Source organism: Acomys minous (assembly GCF_964271855.1).
Source record: "Acomys minous genome assembly, chromosome: 3".
NCBI classification, from domain to species: domain Eukaryota; kingdom Metazoa; phylum Chordata; class Mammalia; order Rodentia; family Muridae; genus Acomys; species Acomys minous.
This window is the reverse complement of record NC_140485.1, coordinates 78,645,393-78,661,373: the sequence shown is the minus strand read 5'-3', so window position 1 is coordinate 78,661,373 and position 15,981 is coordinate 78,645,393. Positions and strand designations below refer to the sequence as shown.

The following is a 15,981-nucleotide window of genomic DNA, read 5'->3' as shown; positions in this document are numbered from 1 at the left end:
TAATTCCCAACCAGACTCTGGGAACTAACTTCCTACCAGTCCCTCTGGCCCGGGGTGTGGCCCCTGCCTTCTCAAGGCTGCATCCCACCTGTGCATGCCGCCTGTGCATGCCGCCTGTGTATTCGCCTGTGCACCCCCCCGTGCACCCCACCTGTGCACCCCACCTGTGCATCCCGCCTGTGCATCCCACCTATGCACCCCACCCAGGCATCCTGCCTGAGGCACCTTCCTTCTTCTGCATTTCTGGAGGCTATTAAGTCCCACTCTCTCCAAGAAGTATCCCCTAATTTCTCCAGCTCACAAAACCCCTTCCCGTCTCTGAACTAACACAACACGTTCTTGCAAAGCCCTTGCTTTTGTCAAGGACTGTAGGACGGGGCCTCGAGCAACGGCAAGTACCAGGCAGAGCAGGTTCCTTATCTCGGAGTCTCCATTTCTGCAGCTATAAAATCATACAGGTGACCAACGCCATCCTCATTGTCTTCGAGATGCCCTGGTGAGCATGCTCCTGAGCTGCCTGGAGCGGGAAGCTAGTCTGCAGAAACTGCTAGGCCTGTTCCTTCCCTGATGTTTACTTGGCTCAGAGGCCTGGCCTGATGAAACCCAGCCCTGTTGTTGGGCACCTTGGGAGGCCTCCTTCCAGGGTTGCTCTGTGCTCAGACAGTGGCCCTTTGTGGAGGAAAGGAGTGGACTGAGAGAGAAGCCGGTGGAAACCTTTCCCTCCCCCTGCCTCCCGCAGCCCTCAGCAGCAGCCCTGGACCATCCTGTGCCTGGGTGGCCTCTGCTTCAAGTCGGAGGCTGGCGGGGTGAGGTAAGGCCTCCAGGCAGCCAGCTAGGCAGGGGGATGAAGAGGGGTCGCACAAGGATGGGCTACTGAACCTAAGCCTGCTTCAACTCTCCGCAGGCCGCTTATTAAAGGCTCTCCAAAGAGGATGCTTCCCCGCTACAGGCCAGGGGACACTCTCATTGTTTCTCCCAGAGCCACAGAGGCTCCCAGGCTTCTGGCTAGGAGACAATGTTATGCTTTGTCCCTTTCTTCCAAACCTTAGGGATTCCTATACCCAATAAAGAGAAGGGGAACCCTGACATGGAATGCCCAGCCTGGCATAGTGGGAGTCAGGGTAAAGGGGGGACAAGAGTACAGGAGGGCAGTGTGGTAGTGAAAGGGTGTCCCTTCTATCCCTCAGCCAGTGTGGTGGCACACCTGTAACCCTATCACGTGGCAGGTGAAGGCAGAAACATTGTGAGTTTGAGGCTAGCCTGTGCCAAAGGGCCAGGGAGATGGCTTGGAGAGTAAGATCACCTGCTGGGCAAGCCCAGCCTCCCTCGTTTGGATCCCCCAGAACCTGTGCAAAAGCCAGATGTGCTAATGCATGTCTGTGATGCTGCTGTCCCTGCAGTGAGAGGAGAGACAGACAGTGGAGTGTCTGAAAGCCGTCCTGGAGCACCAACTGAAGGAGCAGAAGCAAGACTCTGATTGAAAAGAGAGGGAAAGGGCAGAACCACCTCCCCAAAGGTGTCCTCTGCCCCTGAGTGCACACATGCACACACACCATGCACATCACACAGACACGGACACATACACACACTGTACACATCACATAGACACAGGCACACACACACACACACACCATACACATCACATAGACACAGGCACCCACCCCCCCCCCCACACACACACACCATACACATCACAGAGACACAGACACAGACACACACCATGCACATCACATAGACACAGGCACATACACACCATACACATCACATAGACACAGACACACACACCATACACATCACAGAGACACAGACACACACACCATACACATCACATAGACACAGGCACACACACACATACACACACACACACACCATACACATCACATAGACACAGACACAGACACACACACCATACACATCACATAGACACAGGCACATACACACCATAGACATCACATAGACACAGACACAGATACACACCATACACATCACATAGACACAGGCACACACACACACACACACACACACACACACACACACACACCATACACATCACAGAGACACAGACACAGACACACACACCATACACATCACATAGACACAGGCACACACACACATACACACACACACACACACCATACACATCACATAGACACAGACACAGACACACACACCATACACATCACATAGACACAGGCACACACACACACACCATACACATCACATAGACACAGGCACACACACACACACACACACACCATACACATCACATAGACACAGGCACGTACACACCATAAACATCACATAGACACAGACACAGACACACACCATACATTTGACATAGACACAGGCACACACACACACACCATACATATCACATAGACACAGGCACATACACACCATACACAAAACAGAGACACAAGCACACAGACACACATACCATAAACATCACATAGACACAGACACAGACACACACCATACATTTGACATAGACACAGGCACACACACACACACCATACACATCACAGACACAGGCACACACACACACACACCATACACATCACATAGACACAGGCACGTACACACCATAGACATCACATAGACACAGACAGACACACACCATACATTTGACATAGACACAGGCACACACACACACACCATACACATCACATAGACACAGGCACACACACACACACACACACACATCATACACATCACATAGACACAGACAGACACACACCATACATTTGACATAGACACAGGCACACACACACACACACACACACACACCATACATATCACATAGACACAGGCACGTACACACCATAGACATCACATAGACACAGACACAGACACACACCATGCACATCACACAGACACAGGCACATACACACCATACACAAAACAGAGACACAAGCACACAGACACACACACCATAAACATCACATAGACACAGACACAGACACACACCATACATTTGACATAGACACAGGCACACACACACACACACACACACACACACACACACACCATACACATCACATAGACACAGGCACGTACACACCATAGACATCACATAGACACAGACACAGACACACACCATACATTTGACATAGACACAGGCACACACACACACACACCATACATATCACAGACACAGGCACGTACACACCATAGACATCACATAGACACAGACACAGACACACACCATACATTTGACATAGACACAGGCACACACACACACACCATACACATCACAGACACAGGCACGTACACACCATAGACATCACATAGACACAGACAGACACACACCATACATTTGACATAGACACAGGCACACACACACACACACACACACACACCATACACATCACATAGACACAGGCACACACACACACACACACACACCATACACATCACATAGACACAGACACACACACCACACACATCCCATAGACACAGGCACACAGACACACAGACACACACCATACACATCATATAGACACACACATACACACACACACACACACACACACACACACACACACACACACACACACACACACACCCCACCACCACCACCACCACCACAACTCACTAACCATTAAACTAAAAGTAAAGAGGAGCAGCAGTAGGCTTGGCTTCCAGCCCCTGCTGAGTCACTTCCTGGGTGGCATTAACCAGTGACTTTCCTTTCTCTGCCTCAGTTTCTTAATGCAGAATCACAGAGGTGGGATAGATGACGATCAAGGATTTTTGCAATCCTGATTTTTTTTTTCCCCTCTAATTCTTTGATCACTGAGAAGAAAGGGAGGAGCGGGTGGGCTGGAAGCAGATGACTGGCAGGCTCACCGTGGGGGATTCGCCACCACAGTCGCTAGGCAGCCTCTGCTCGGTTGCTGGGATCCCCTCCCCCTTCAGTGCTCCCCCCCCCTTGCCTTCCCAACCCACTCTGAGGGCCTCTTGTAATGAGGTCTAGGAGCTGTTGGATTTAGATTTGTCTTATCCTATCTTTTGTTCCCACAGAGAGGGACTCTGAATGACTGTGGGTGTCCGTGACTGGTCCCTGGTGGAGTGGAGAAAGGAAAGGAGTCAGGAAAATTAAGGAATGTGGATGAAGGAGGAGGAACTTCGAGGAAAGAAAGGACTGGTTAACAAGGAGGGGGTGGGTAAGGATGAAAGCCAAGAGAGCCAGGGGTGGAAAATAAATAAATAAAAATAAAAGAGCCAGGTGTGGTGGTCACAGACTTTAGGAGGCAAGGCAGGAGGGTTAGAAATCTAAGGCCAGCCCTGGCTACTAATGAGTTTGAGGCCAGCCTGAGCTAAATAAAACTCTGTCTCAAAAGGCGAGAGGGGCTTGGGGGGTTGAGGAGATGACTCAGTGGCTGAAGCGCTTGCCTGACTCGTGTGAGGCCTTGAGTTTAACCCCGGGACACGTGTAAGGAAGGCAGGTGCAGGTCATGTTGACAATCCCAGCCCTGGAGAGTGAGGCGAGGATGCTGGGAGTGTGCTGCCTTAGATTATTTGGTGTGCTCAGGGCTCATGGTCACAACAGACCCTGTCTCAGAAAAGCTCTTGGGGAGTACTCAAGGAACAACATCTAAGGTTGTTCTATGGTCTCCCAACAGGTGTACACACACACACACACACACACACACACACACACACACACACACACACACACACACAATGAAAGAGAAGGAGAAAGAGAGAACAAAGCCAGAGAGGGCCTGGATGGAAAGAGAGACAGAAAGAGACTGTGGGAAAGCACACACCCTGGTGACACATGCCTGTGGGGACAGCTTGGGCTGTTCTAGGACAGCAAACAGTTCAGTTTGGCTGGAGATAAGTGTGTAGACAAAACTACAACCAGCCTGTCTGTAGGAAGTCTGGAATGCGTGACTTGACAATTTCGAACCTTATATTTTATTTTGTTCCGTCCAGATCCAATGATTAAGCTTGGTAAAGCCCAGAGGAACATTTTTTTTTACCCGTCCTATCATTCAGTTGGGATGGTGTCCCATCCAGCCCCACATCCTAGCAGAATGCAGAGTCTGCACTGAAGAGAGAGCCAGTAAACACTGAGCGCTTGGAGGAGGGTGCTGCCGGACGGATGTGGCCCAGAGAAGGTAAAGTAGAAAGTTCCAGGCTCCCCAGTCCTTATAGGATTATAGGAGAGCCAGGCGTGGTGACTGTACACCTTTAATCCCAGCAGTTAGGAGGCACAGGCAGAAGGATCTCTGTGAGTTCCAGGCCAGCGCCAGGGATACGTAGTGAGATCCTGCCTCAAACAGCAACAAAATCCCCAAGGGTTACAGGAGACAAGAGGAAAGCTCAGGTGGGTCAGTCTCAGTCACTTGAACAAGTCCCCGTGGCATGAAGGGGAACCTGCCAGAACTCACAGGGTTATGGGTGTGAGAATAGGGCTCCCTAAGAAAAAGGGGGATCCTTACTAGATGTTTAAGTATGTTTGGTTTTGTTTTTTGAGACAAGGTTTCTCTGTGTAGCTTTGGCTGTCCTGGACTCACTTTGTAGACCAGGCTGACCTCGAACTCACAGAGATCCGTCTGCCTCTGCCTCCCGAGTGCTGGGATTAAAGGCGTGCGCCACCACGCCCAGTAACGTTTTTCTGTTTTAAGCAGAACTTTTGGAGGATTTCTTTATTCTTATTTTGTGTGTGTGGGCATTTCGCCTGCGTGTGGATGTGTTCCGTGTGTGCATGCCCACCCTAGAACTGGAGCTACAGAAAGCTGTGAGCTATTATATGGGTGCTGGGAACCGAACCCAGGTCCTCTATAGAGCAGTAAGTGTGCTTACCTGCCACGCCACGTCTCTAGCTCTGCACTTTCTTTTTATTGGTGACAAAGATCCAACTCAGGTCTCAGATACTGGACATGTGCTATACTGAGCACATACCCAGCCTTAAAAGGGGCAAGGGGAATTATCTTTTCCCTTTAAAAAAAAAAGTATTTATTTATTATTATGTATACAGTGTTCTGACTGCATGTAGACTGCAGGCCAGAAGAGGGCATCAGATCTCATTATAGATGGTTGTGAGCCACCAGGTGGTTGCTGGGAATTGAACTCATGACCTCTGGTAGACCAATCAAGTGCTCTTAACCACTGAGCCATCTCTCCAGCCCATCTTTTTTATTAATTAATTAATTTATTTATTTTAAATTGGTGCTAAGGATAAAACACAAGGCTTCAAATACACTGAGCAATTGCACCACCACTGAGCCCCAACCCCAGACTGGAGGGAAGGATATTAGAATCGTGAATGCTTCAGTCAGCCTGGGTGGAACAAGACAGACTTGTACAGGGACAAGAAAGGTGTGTGTTTAAGAGTAATAGGAAGGCTGGTCGTGGTGGTGCACATCTTTAACCCCAGCACTCATGAAGCAAAGGCAGGCAGATCTCTGTGAGTTCGAGGCCAGCCTGGTCTACAAAGTGAGTCCAGGATAGCCAAGGCTACCCTGTCTCAGAAAAACAAACAAACAAACAAAGTAATAGGAACAAAGGGATGAGCTAGAATGTTTGCATGAAGGCCTGGGTTTGATTTTTAGTAACACACACACACACACACACACACACACACACACACGCACACGCACACGCACATGCACACACGCATGCACGCACGCATGTACATGCATACACTCACACACATGCATACACACATGCACACACACAAGCACATACATACACAGGCACGCAGGCACACATGCATACATGCACACAGACGAATACACACACACATGCATGTACACATACATGCACATACACACACTCAGAAAGGGGAGGAGAATGTAGACTAATACAATTTTAATTGAAAATAATTATTATTTGCTCATCTTGATGTCCTAAAGATAACTTATGTGACTTTTTTTTAAAAAGTTGTTTTTTTTTTTAAATTATGTGTGTCTGTCTATCAATAAATGTGTGCTTGTGAGTGCAGTTGTCTAAAAAATCCAGAAGAGGGTGTTGGATACCTCTCCTTATGGCCGGTTGTGAGCTGCCTCACATGGGTGTTGGGAACTGAACTTGGGTCCTCTGCAAGCCCAGTACACACTCAGCCACGGAGCCATCTCTCCAGCCCCAATTTTTCTGTTACTTCTAAAAAGTTTGAAGTTTCACTTTACAAATTTAGGTCTTTAATACAATTGAAAGTTATGTTCATGCTACAAGGCAGAAATCCAGTTTTGTTTTTCCAAATGAATAACCAATTGTTCAAAATTATTTTTAAAATAATCCATCTGTACTAGTTTTTCAGGGTTGACATAACAAATTAGTTCTATCTTGTTGACTTAGAACAACTGAAATTTATTTTCCCACAGTCCGGGAGGTCAGAGGTCAAGGCATCAGTGGTACCGATTCTGTCAGTGACTCTGAAGGAAGAAACAGCTCATGCCCCTCTCCTGACCTCTGATGGTGGCCACCATCTTGAATTCCTTGGCTTGCCTGTGGATATATATGTCTTTGGAGTGTGGCCTCATCTTCATGGTGTCTTCTTCGTGTGTCCTCTCCTCTGCTTAGGGGACTAGTTTTTGGTTATAGTCTTTTGAGATCCACCCTAAATCCAGAATGTTTTATTTGTTTTTATTGTGGTGTTTTGAATGAGAAACAGTCTCGCTATGCAGCTAGTCTGACCTCTAAGAGGCAGTCCCCTTGCGTCTGCCTGCTGCGGGCTATGCTATGCCCACACTGCCACACCCAAGTTAAGACATGTAATTCATGAAATTCTTGACTAATTGCATCTGTGAATCCCCTATTTCTGTTTTGTTTTGGAGGTTTCACTTTGTAGCCCAGGCTGGCCTAGAACTCATTATATAGTGTGTGCCACAGTGCTCTTGCTCAGTCCTCCCAAGTACTGAGATTCTAAGTGTGAATCACTGTGCCCAACTCAGGCCCTACTGTCAAATAAGTTCATAGTTTGAGTTTCAAGGGGGACACAAATTTGGAGGTGGCACTGCTCAACACACTGTCACACCTTTTACTCTTGTTTTGCAAATACCATTTCTGCTATTCATCCAACGTTGATAGAGGAGGGCAGAACTGCTATTTTATTTTCTTTATTATTTTTGTGTGTGTGTGTGTGTGCACACTTGTACGCAAGCGCATACATGGAGCTCAGTGAACAGTTTTCAAGAGAACTGTCTCCCCTTTCTCCTTGTTGAGACAGAGCCTCCCTGGTTGTTTCTGCCGATCTGTCCTCTGAGCTGTGTCCTCTGGGCTAGCTGCTGAGTTTTCTGGGCTAGCTGGACCTCAAGTTTCCAAATGACTCTTCTGTCTCTACCCCAACTCTGCCCTAAGAGTACTGAGATTCCGGATGAGTTGCCACACGTGTCTTTCTGTGTGTTGTGAGGGCAGAACTTTGGATATCAGTCTTGCGCAGCAGGGGCTTGCTGCTGAGCCACCTTGCCCCAAGCCTGTTTTGTCTGTCTTACTGTGGAGGCCAGCTTGGCCCAGCCCTCCCATTCTGCCTCCGTTTGCCTCCTAGATGTCGGGACGGCAGCCAGAGTGCTCATTTTATAATATGAAGCTCCGATGAAATGGCTATGCATTTTTTATGTGCTAATCTTACTTAATACTTGCATTAATACTTCAAGGTAGATACTTCTAAGACCACCCACATTGCTAGGGGACACACCCGTCAGCACTTGCCAGCTTATGGTACGATAGCGAACATCCCCAAACCTTCAGTGGCTTACAACATGGTTTTCTTCTTTGAATCCACAGCAGCAGCAGCGGGGAGCAGTTGGGGTCATCTTTAGCTGTCTGCTCTGTGCGGTCTTTTCATTCCTGGATGCAAATATAGGCACAGATCCTATGCGAGATGCACTGTTCCACTGGCAGAAAGCATTAAGAATAAGAGTTCAGACTCAAGCCTAATTGGCCTTCAGCTCTCCAATTCATATTTCAATGGCCAAAGTAATTCTTGTGGTCAGCCTTGACAAGGGCTGGGGGAATGCTGCCTCCTGGATAACACTCAAGTCACATGGTAACTCGCTAAGTGACTTAAGCAATCTTCTCACTGGCAAAGAGGAAGGGGCAAGCGATGAACAATACCTGGACGATAGGGACTGAGGAAGTACGTCAAACAGCTAGGAAGAGGCAGGATCTGGATCCAAACTCAGTCTTCTACAGCCACACGGGGGTCTCCACTGCCTGCTGGGTGGGATGCCCATATACACAAGATGCACACGTGCGCTGGCCTGGGCTCTTTCCTTGTGTACGCTGACCTTACTCTTCAAGACACCCTTCCCTCTCAATTCTTTCTTTCTTTCTTTTTTTTTTTAGATTTATTTATTCATTTATTTATTACAGATAACAGTCTTCTTTCTATGCACACCTGCAGGCCATAAGAGGGCATCAGATTACATTATAGATGGTTGTGAGCCACCATGTGGCTGCTGGGAATTGAATTCAGGTCCTCTGGAAGAACAGACAGTGCTCTTAACCTCTGAGCCAACTCTCCAGCCATGTACCCCCCCCCCCAACGCCACTCAAATCTTTTTTTTTAAATTTATTTATTTATTTATTTATTTATTTATTGCCACTCAATTTTTTTGAGAGAATTACTAGCATGTGCTACAGAGCTTTCGGTAAACATATACAGTCAGTCCCTCATATCGGGGTTGAGGGGGGTGGTGCATTTGCACCTGCAGAGTCAACGAACCAAGGGTTAAAAATCTTAGAAAAAGGGAGCTGAAGAGATGGCTCAGTGCTGAAGAACGCTTGTTGGCAGAGGACCCCGATTTGATCCCCAGCACCCACACGGTGGCTCACGACTCTCTGTAACTCCAGTTCCAGGGCATCTGGTGCCATCTTCTGGCCTCCATGGGCACCAAGCACACACATGTGATTCATATACAAGGAGGCAAAGCACTCATGCACATTAGATAGAGCTAAAACAAATTTTAAAATATTGGAAAAAGAATTGCATCTATATGGAATATGCTGAGTTTTTTTCTTATTATTCTCTAAGCTGCACAGTATAATAATTGTCTACATATTATGTTTGTTATTGGGTTTTTTGTTTTTTTCTCTTTTTTAAATTAATTTATTCAGATTACATCTCAATTGTTATCCCGTCACTTGTATCCTCCCGTTGTCTACATATTATTTACAAATAAACTTGAGGTTATATGTATGGTTTATGCAAATACTATGTCAATTAATATAAAGGGCTTGAACAACCACCATTTTGGGACCCAAAATAAAGTTTGCTAGACTCAAACCCCAAAAGCTCCTAAATCAGTGTTTCTCAGCCTGTGGGTTTGATCCCTTTGGTGGTTGAATTACACTTTTATAGAGGTTGCCTATGGCCCCCGGAAAACATGGATATATACATTATGATTCATAACAGTAGCAGAATTACAGTTATGAAGTAGCAATGAAATAATGTTATGGTTGGGGCTCAGCACAGCATGAGGAACTGTAGGGAGGTTGAGAACCGCTGCCCTAGAGGATGCCAGTATTAGTCTGTCCTTTCTCTTACCTCCTTGGAAGGATGTGGGGGGGGGGGAGAGGGGGGGCAGGGGGGGAGGGACTCACTCTTCCTTGTCATGGGTGCCCTCTGCCCCTGCTGGCTTTTGCAGTGTGTTCACAGAGTCCTGGTGGGATGAGGTGAGAGGGAGGCACATGCTTCGACAGCATCATTCTCCTGGGGATGACAACACTTGCCCTATTTTCCACCTCTCTAAACTGAGCTTAGCACCTTGTGCTTAGGTGACTCTGACAGGTCAGTGCCCCGTGACTCACCCTGTGAGCCTTCAGCACCGCCACCACCAGGCGCTGGGTCGGGGAGTGCGATGCAGGAGGAGATAACGTTCACCTTCCCGAAGTCCTTTTCTTCCCGCAGGAAGAAGACAGGAAGCCCTTCACTTTGGTGGGCTGGGTAGTTTCTTCCTAGGAGGAAGAGGCGTCCCTGGAAGTGCAGAATCAGGAGCCGAGAAGGAGGGGGTACCCACTGCTCCGGGGAAACTTGATTAACTAGTCCAAATGGCTGAACCGAACCTCTGAGTATCTGTTTCCCTCCTGAGAACTGGAAATCACAGTGGTCTCCTTCTTCCTAGTTAGTTTTAAAACACACTGTAAGCCGGGTAGTGGTCAGGTGTGCCTTTAATCCCAGCTCTCGGGAGGCTGAGGCAGGCGAATCTCTGTGAGTTCGAGGCCAGCCTGGTCTACAGAGCGGGGACAGACAGGGCTACACAGAGAAACCCTGTCTCAAACAAACAAACAAACAAACCCAAAACAACAACAACCCCCCCCCACACACACATAATAAAGTGCTGGGCATCTTCAGGAATGCAACCTTGAAAACACAGGAACCTGAGCTGGAACCTCCCTGACAGACCAAGTAGATGCAGGAAAATGTAGAATTTCTACGAGCCATGCCACAGGGTAAGCTGGAGATAACAATGTGAGCCATCTTCCAGGGCGAGGAAACCATGGAGGGGCCTAGCCTGTGCCAAGAGCTCAGTAGTATCGGTTATTGTAAGGAAATACCCAAAGGAGGGTTCATTGGTGAAGAGAGGTGGGCAGGTCTGGGCTGTAGTTCAGTAACAGATTCAGGGCTTTGAATGTGCAAGACCCTGGGATTCAGCCCCCAGAAAGGAAAGAAAAACAGAGGAACAGAGTCAAACTCCTTAGAACTGGTGGATTCTTTTAGCCAAGTATGGGGTGTGGCTCAAAGGAATGAGGAAGCCGTCGGGAGGTGGCAGGGCACAGCACAGTTTGCCCTTAGAGATCTGGGGGGAAGGGTAATGTTCGCTGACCCTCTCCTTGTCGCTCATCTCAATGCTACTTTTGTCCCTCCTTGTCCCTTCCCTGGCCTCCCCAGCAAGCCCCGTTACCAAATCCTATTGAAAGACTGATCGCTACACTAAGAAGGCAACTGATACTGTTACTTTGGAAAGTCCGGGTAACTTTTCACTCTGTCTCCCATTCCGAGAAGCCAGAGCTAGGAAGGGCCTGGCGATCATCGCTCTGCGTGCCACACGTGGAAATACTGAAACCTCTAAGACGGTGGTCACCCCCAGACAATCAACTAATGGCAGAGGCGGGATTAGAACCCAGGGGTCCTAACTCAAGCCTAGCTCTACCTTTCAAGTCACAACTGTCCTTGGGTTTCTAGTCTCTGATTTCCTGGGCCATTGCATTCGCCGATGCTGATCCCACCTGACTTCACTCTTTCCCTGTGGATTTTTTCCTACTGTGATGGGGTCCCCATCAGAATGTGTGGGACCTCGAGGTGAGTCCTGTGATTCAGCTGTGGGCCGCCCAGGGCAGCACAGACTCCCACATGATGGTCTGGCAGCCTGGCCTCCATCTTGAGTTTTCCCTCCTGTTACAACTGGCTTGTTTTCACCTTGAGGGGTTGTCACCTGGCTCCTGGTCTGCCTCTCGATGAAGAAGAGCTATTGGCAGGATGAAGTTGCTCGAAGAGGCCCATTCCAATTTGGGGTAGCCTTAAACATCAGATAAGGTTTTTGTTTATTTGTTTTTCTTTCTCATTTCTCAGTGCTGGAGGATAGGTGTAAGGTGTCCCTCCGTGCTAGATGAGTGTTCTACCCACTGAACTACCCGCCCCCTCCCCAGCTCTAGAAGGCTCTTTAAGGTGATCTGGACTCATCCTCTGGGGTGTCTACCTACAGGAGGTAAATGTAATTCTGCCAAGTTCATTCAACCATAAAATTTGTAATCGGTGTTTCATATGAGCCAGGTCTGGGGTGGAGTAGGGGCTGAGGGGGACCGCCGATCTGTTCCGCATGGATCCTTCCTACTGGAGCCCTAAGGGTTCATGTACACAGATGTTTTTGTCTTGCTTAGTAGACATAAAATACAGTATAGGGAACAGATCACATCCCCTTTTGAGGGTGGCAGCCTGCTAAGGCTGAGACAGCCACCACACCCTCCTCCAGGCCACTTACGCAGGAGATGTCCGGGTCCTCAGCACTCTGGTCCCCTTCCTCTAGACATGCCTCAGTATGACAGTGTCTCTCTCAGATGGGGGGCCTAGAGCTGAGCCCTGTGGTCTAGCTGGGGTCCCTCTAGGGCAATAGGCTTTTACCTCTGGTTTCAGTTGATAAAGTGTACCTCCCTGCTCCCCTCCCCTCCCCCCATTCCCATTGTATTACTGAGCTCAAGGCCAAGTAAAAAAAATCTTCAAGTGATTTTCATGAAAACCGCTCTGAATCTAGATTCTTCTATACCATATTTTTGTGCATGTTGATCTCATGGAGACACTCTCTCTAGTTACCAGCACCACCGCCCCCCCCACCCCCAGCCATGGCTCTTAAGTGTAAAGTACATAAAATTAGGTGCGAAGTTCCAGCCATGTCCTAACGGCTCAGTAGCCACTGGTGGCTGCAGGCTACAGACAGTGCAAAGTGCTCTCTGGTTTAGACTTCAGGACAGGACTTTACACTTATTCTGAGTGGTGGTAGCTCCTTCTGTTAGTTTCAGTTCAGTCTTCAAGCCTGTTGAGATCTGGATCTGGTTTCTGAAGTGCTCTTGTTTGTGCTCTCTCTCTCTCTCTCTCCCCCCCCCCTCTCTCTCTCATGCTGACAGCAGCAGATCTGATTAGCAGTCCATATCTCCTCAGCATCATCTAAAACCACTGATAACAACCACCACCCCCTCACTCCCCAACCATAGCAGAGGGCACTGGAACCACACCTATGCCATCAAATAGTTTTTTTTATTTGTTTTTTAAAAAGATATATATATATATTTATATGAGTGCTCTATTTGCATGTATATCTGCATGCCAGAAGAGGGCATCCGATCCTAGTATAGATGGTTGTGAGCCACCATGTAGTTGCTGGGAATTGAACTCAGACCTTTGGAAGAACAGCCAGTGCTCTTAACCACTGAGCCATCTCTCCAGCCCCCCTCCACACCCCCCCCAGCAAATCATTCTTTAATAAATTAGGTCTCTGAATCAGGATCTGTGCTTGGTACCAAGAAACTACAGGGAGACAGAAAACATTCATAAATACAGTCTTGTTATGGTGGGTTATTCAGGGCTGGCCTGATGGTTAAACGTGGGAATTCCAAATCAGCTTCCTGGATCCTGACCGTGCTACTTTTCAAGCTACGTAGTGACTCTGTGTTGACTTCTAACCCCTGGTGTAGCTGTAGAGATGAAATGGGTTAATGCAAATATGGCTCTTAGAGCAGTGTCTGGAATGTAAGTGTTCCAAATAAGCCAATTGTTATGATTAATTTAATCTGCATCCTGGACTTTCCTCCACGCTATAGAGAAAAGCCGCTCAAGCTCTGCTGAGTCCTGTGTTAGGGCCTTGGTTTCCTCAGTTTGGCTCTCTTAGTTTATCACATGTCCTTGGAGGTCCAAACCAGGCCTCCCCTTCTGGATTTATCTACACAGCTATTGGATTCTAATCTGCTCTTAGCATCCTGTACCGGAGTCGGGGTGGGGTGGGACCACAAGGAGGAACCAGAATTTCTAGCCTTGGCTTTGACTCTGTGCTACCTGGGGCGACTTAGGTGGATCACAGGCACCACTTAAGATATGGTTAGGGCCAAAGTGACACAAGAAGGCGAAGGTGTCTTTTGCTCATGTTGTCACCCATGCCCTGGCTTCTAGTAAAGTCCTGTAAGTTCTTACACTGACTTCTTCCTCATTTCTTCCCTTCAAAGCCTAACAAAGGAGGCTCAGTATTCCTGACCTTTCTGAGGTCGTCTCTTGCCCTGGGAACCTAAGCTCCGTTTTTTCATCTATGTCCTGGGGCACTGATAGGCGCTGACCTTCTCCGGATGCAGTTCTAGGCTCACAGCTTTGGTTAGTTTGCCCCTTTCCTATGCTTGGCTTTAAGTATGAGATCAAAGCAGGACCTATGGCAGGAGCCAGATAAGGTCCAGGGCGGATATAATCCTAATTTAGAGAAGTGCTGTACTTTGGGCATACTTGGGCCTGCGGCTCCCAGGGTCCCAGCACCAGGAGCTTGGCCCTTGCTGAGTTCCCAGAGAGTGCCAAAGGGGCTGTCACCTGAGACTGGCTGGAAAGAGCTGCAAGGTTTTCGGCAGCTTCGCAGCTTCAGCCGCCCAAACAATAGGAGGGAAACTGGAGGTTGGTGGGCGTCGGCTAAGTCCCTGCCGGAGGCAGAGGACGCCTGAATGGTGCTGCTGGTCCACCGAGTTAGTCCAGGCTACCGGACTGATCGACGAGCGGTCAAGGCCAAGGAAAAGGAAAAGCGGGCTTGGTGCGGGCGGCTCGTCTCTAGAGGAGGTAGGGTAAGGCCAAGCGCCCCAGGGTGGGACCTGGAGGAAGAGAGGCTCGGCCGGGCCTCTGAGCTCTACCAAGGCTCAAGTGGATACCTGGCCCAGGTGGGGAGGCGAACCGCGCGGGCTCGCGGGGCGCACGTTCCTCCGAGCTTCCCTCCCCGGGACTGGGCATGGTTGCTCCCGGGCAGCTCAGCTCTTGGGGCCAGTGGGTCGCGCTCGCCGCTCGCACGTCCTTCGGACGCTGGGCTGGCCGGGATCGCCGCGGCCGCCTCCTCCCAGGGAGCCGCTGGGGCGGGGCGGAGGGGGAGAGGGGGTGTGCGGAGCGGGAGGGGAGGGGGCTGAGCGCCGTGGGAGGGAGCGAAGGAGAGAGCGAGCGGGGCATTTCTGCGCAGCTTCTGAGCGCCTCGGAGCCCACCCGGGCGGCCAGTGGAAGCGAGGACCGACAGAGACAGACAGACAGACGGCCCCCGGAAGCCGAGCCGCCGCCGCCGCCGCCGCCAGGTTAGCGAGGCGCGGAGACCGCGCAGGCTGTTGCTACGTCCCGAGCTTCGCGTGTTGGAGGACGTGCGTGGCCGGAGCTGCGAGCTTCGATTCGTGTCTTTGCGGGTACGTGTGTCGGGGTCCACGACTCTGGGTGTGCGTTGAATGTGAACGAGCATGTGTATGTAGATCTTTTCAAGTGGCTGTTTGGCGTGTACGCGCGTGTGCAACTGAATAAGGGGCTGGTTGGTG

The 15,981-nt window shown here is 49.3% G+C and overlaps 1 protein-coding gene and 1 long non-coding RNA gene across 3 annotated transcripts in view; one reads left to right on the top strand and one right to left on the bottom strand.

The window, feature by feature from the left end:
- LOC311594194 overlaps positions 1–15,981 on the bottom strand; it is a 522,815-nt gene that overhangs the window by 190,904 nt on the left and 315,930 nt on the right. The window lies entirely within an intron of this gene.
- EPB41L1 (erythrocyte membrane protein band 4.1 like 1) overlaps positions 15,114–15,981 on the top strand; it is a 130,669-nt gene continuing 129,801 nt past the window's right edge. Inside the window, exons 1-2 of one of the 2 annotated variants that reach the window (XM_084775644.1) lie at positions 15,114–15,253; positions 15,642–15,855. The gene's annotated coding sequence lies outside the window, so the exon portion shown is untranslated. Of the gene's footprint in view, positions 15,254–15,598; positions 15,856–15,981 lie in introns of those variants that run through there. The other variant, XM_084775643.1, reaches the window with a different exon arrangement.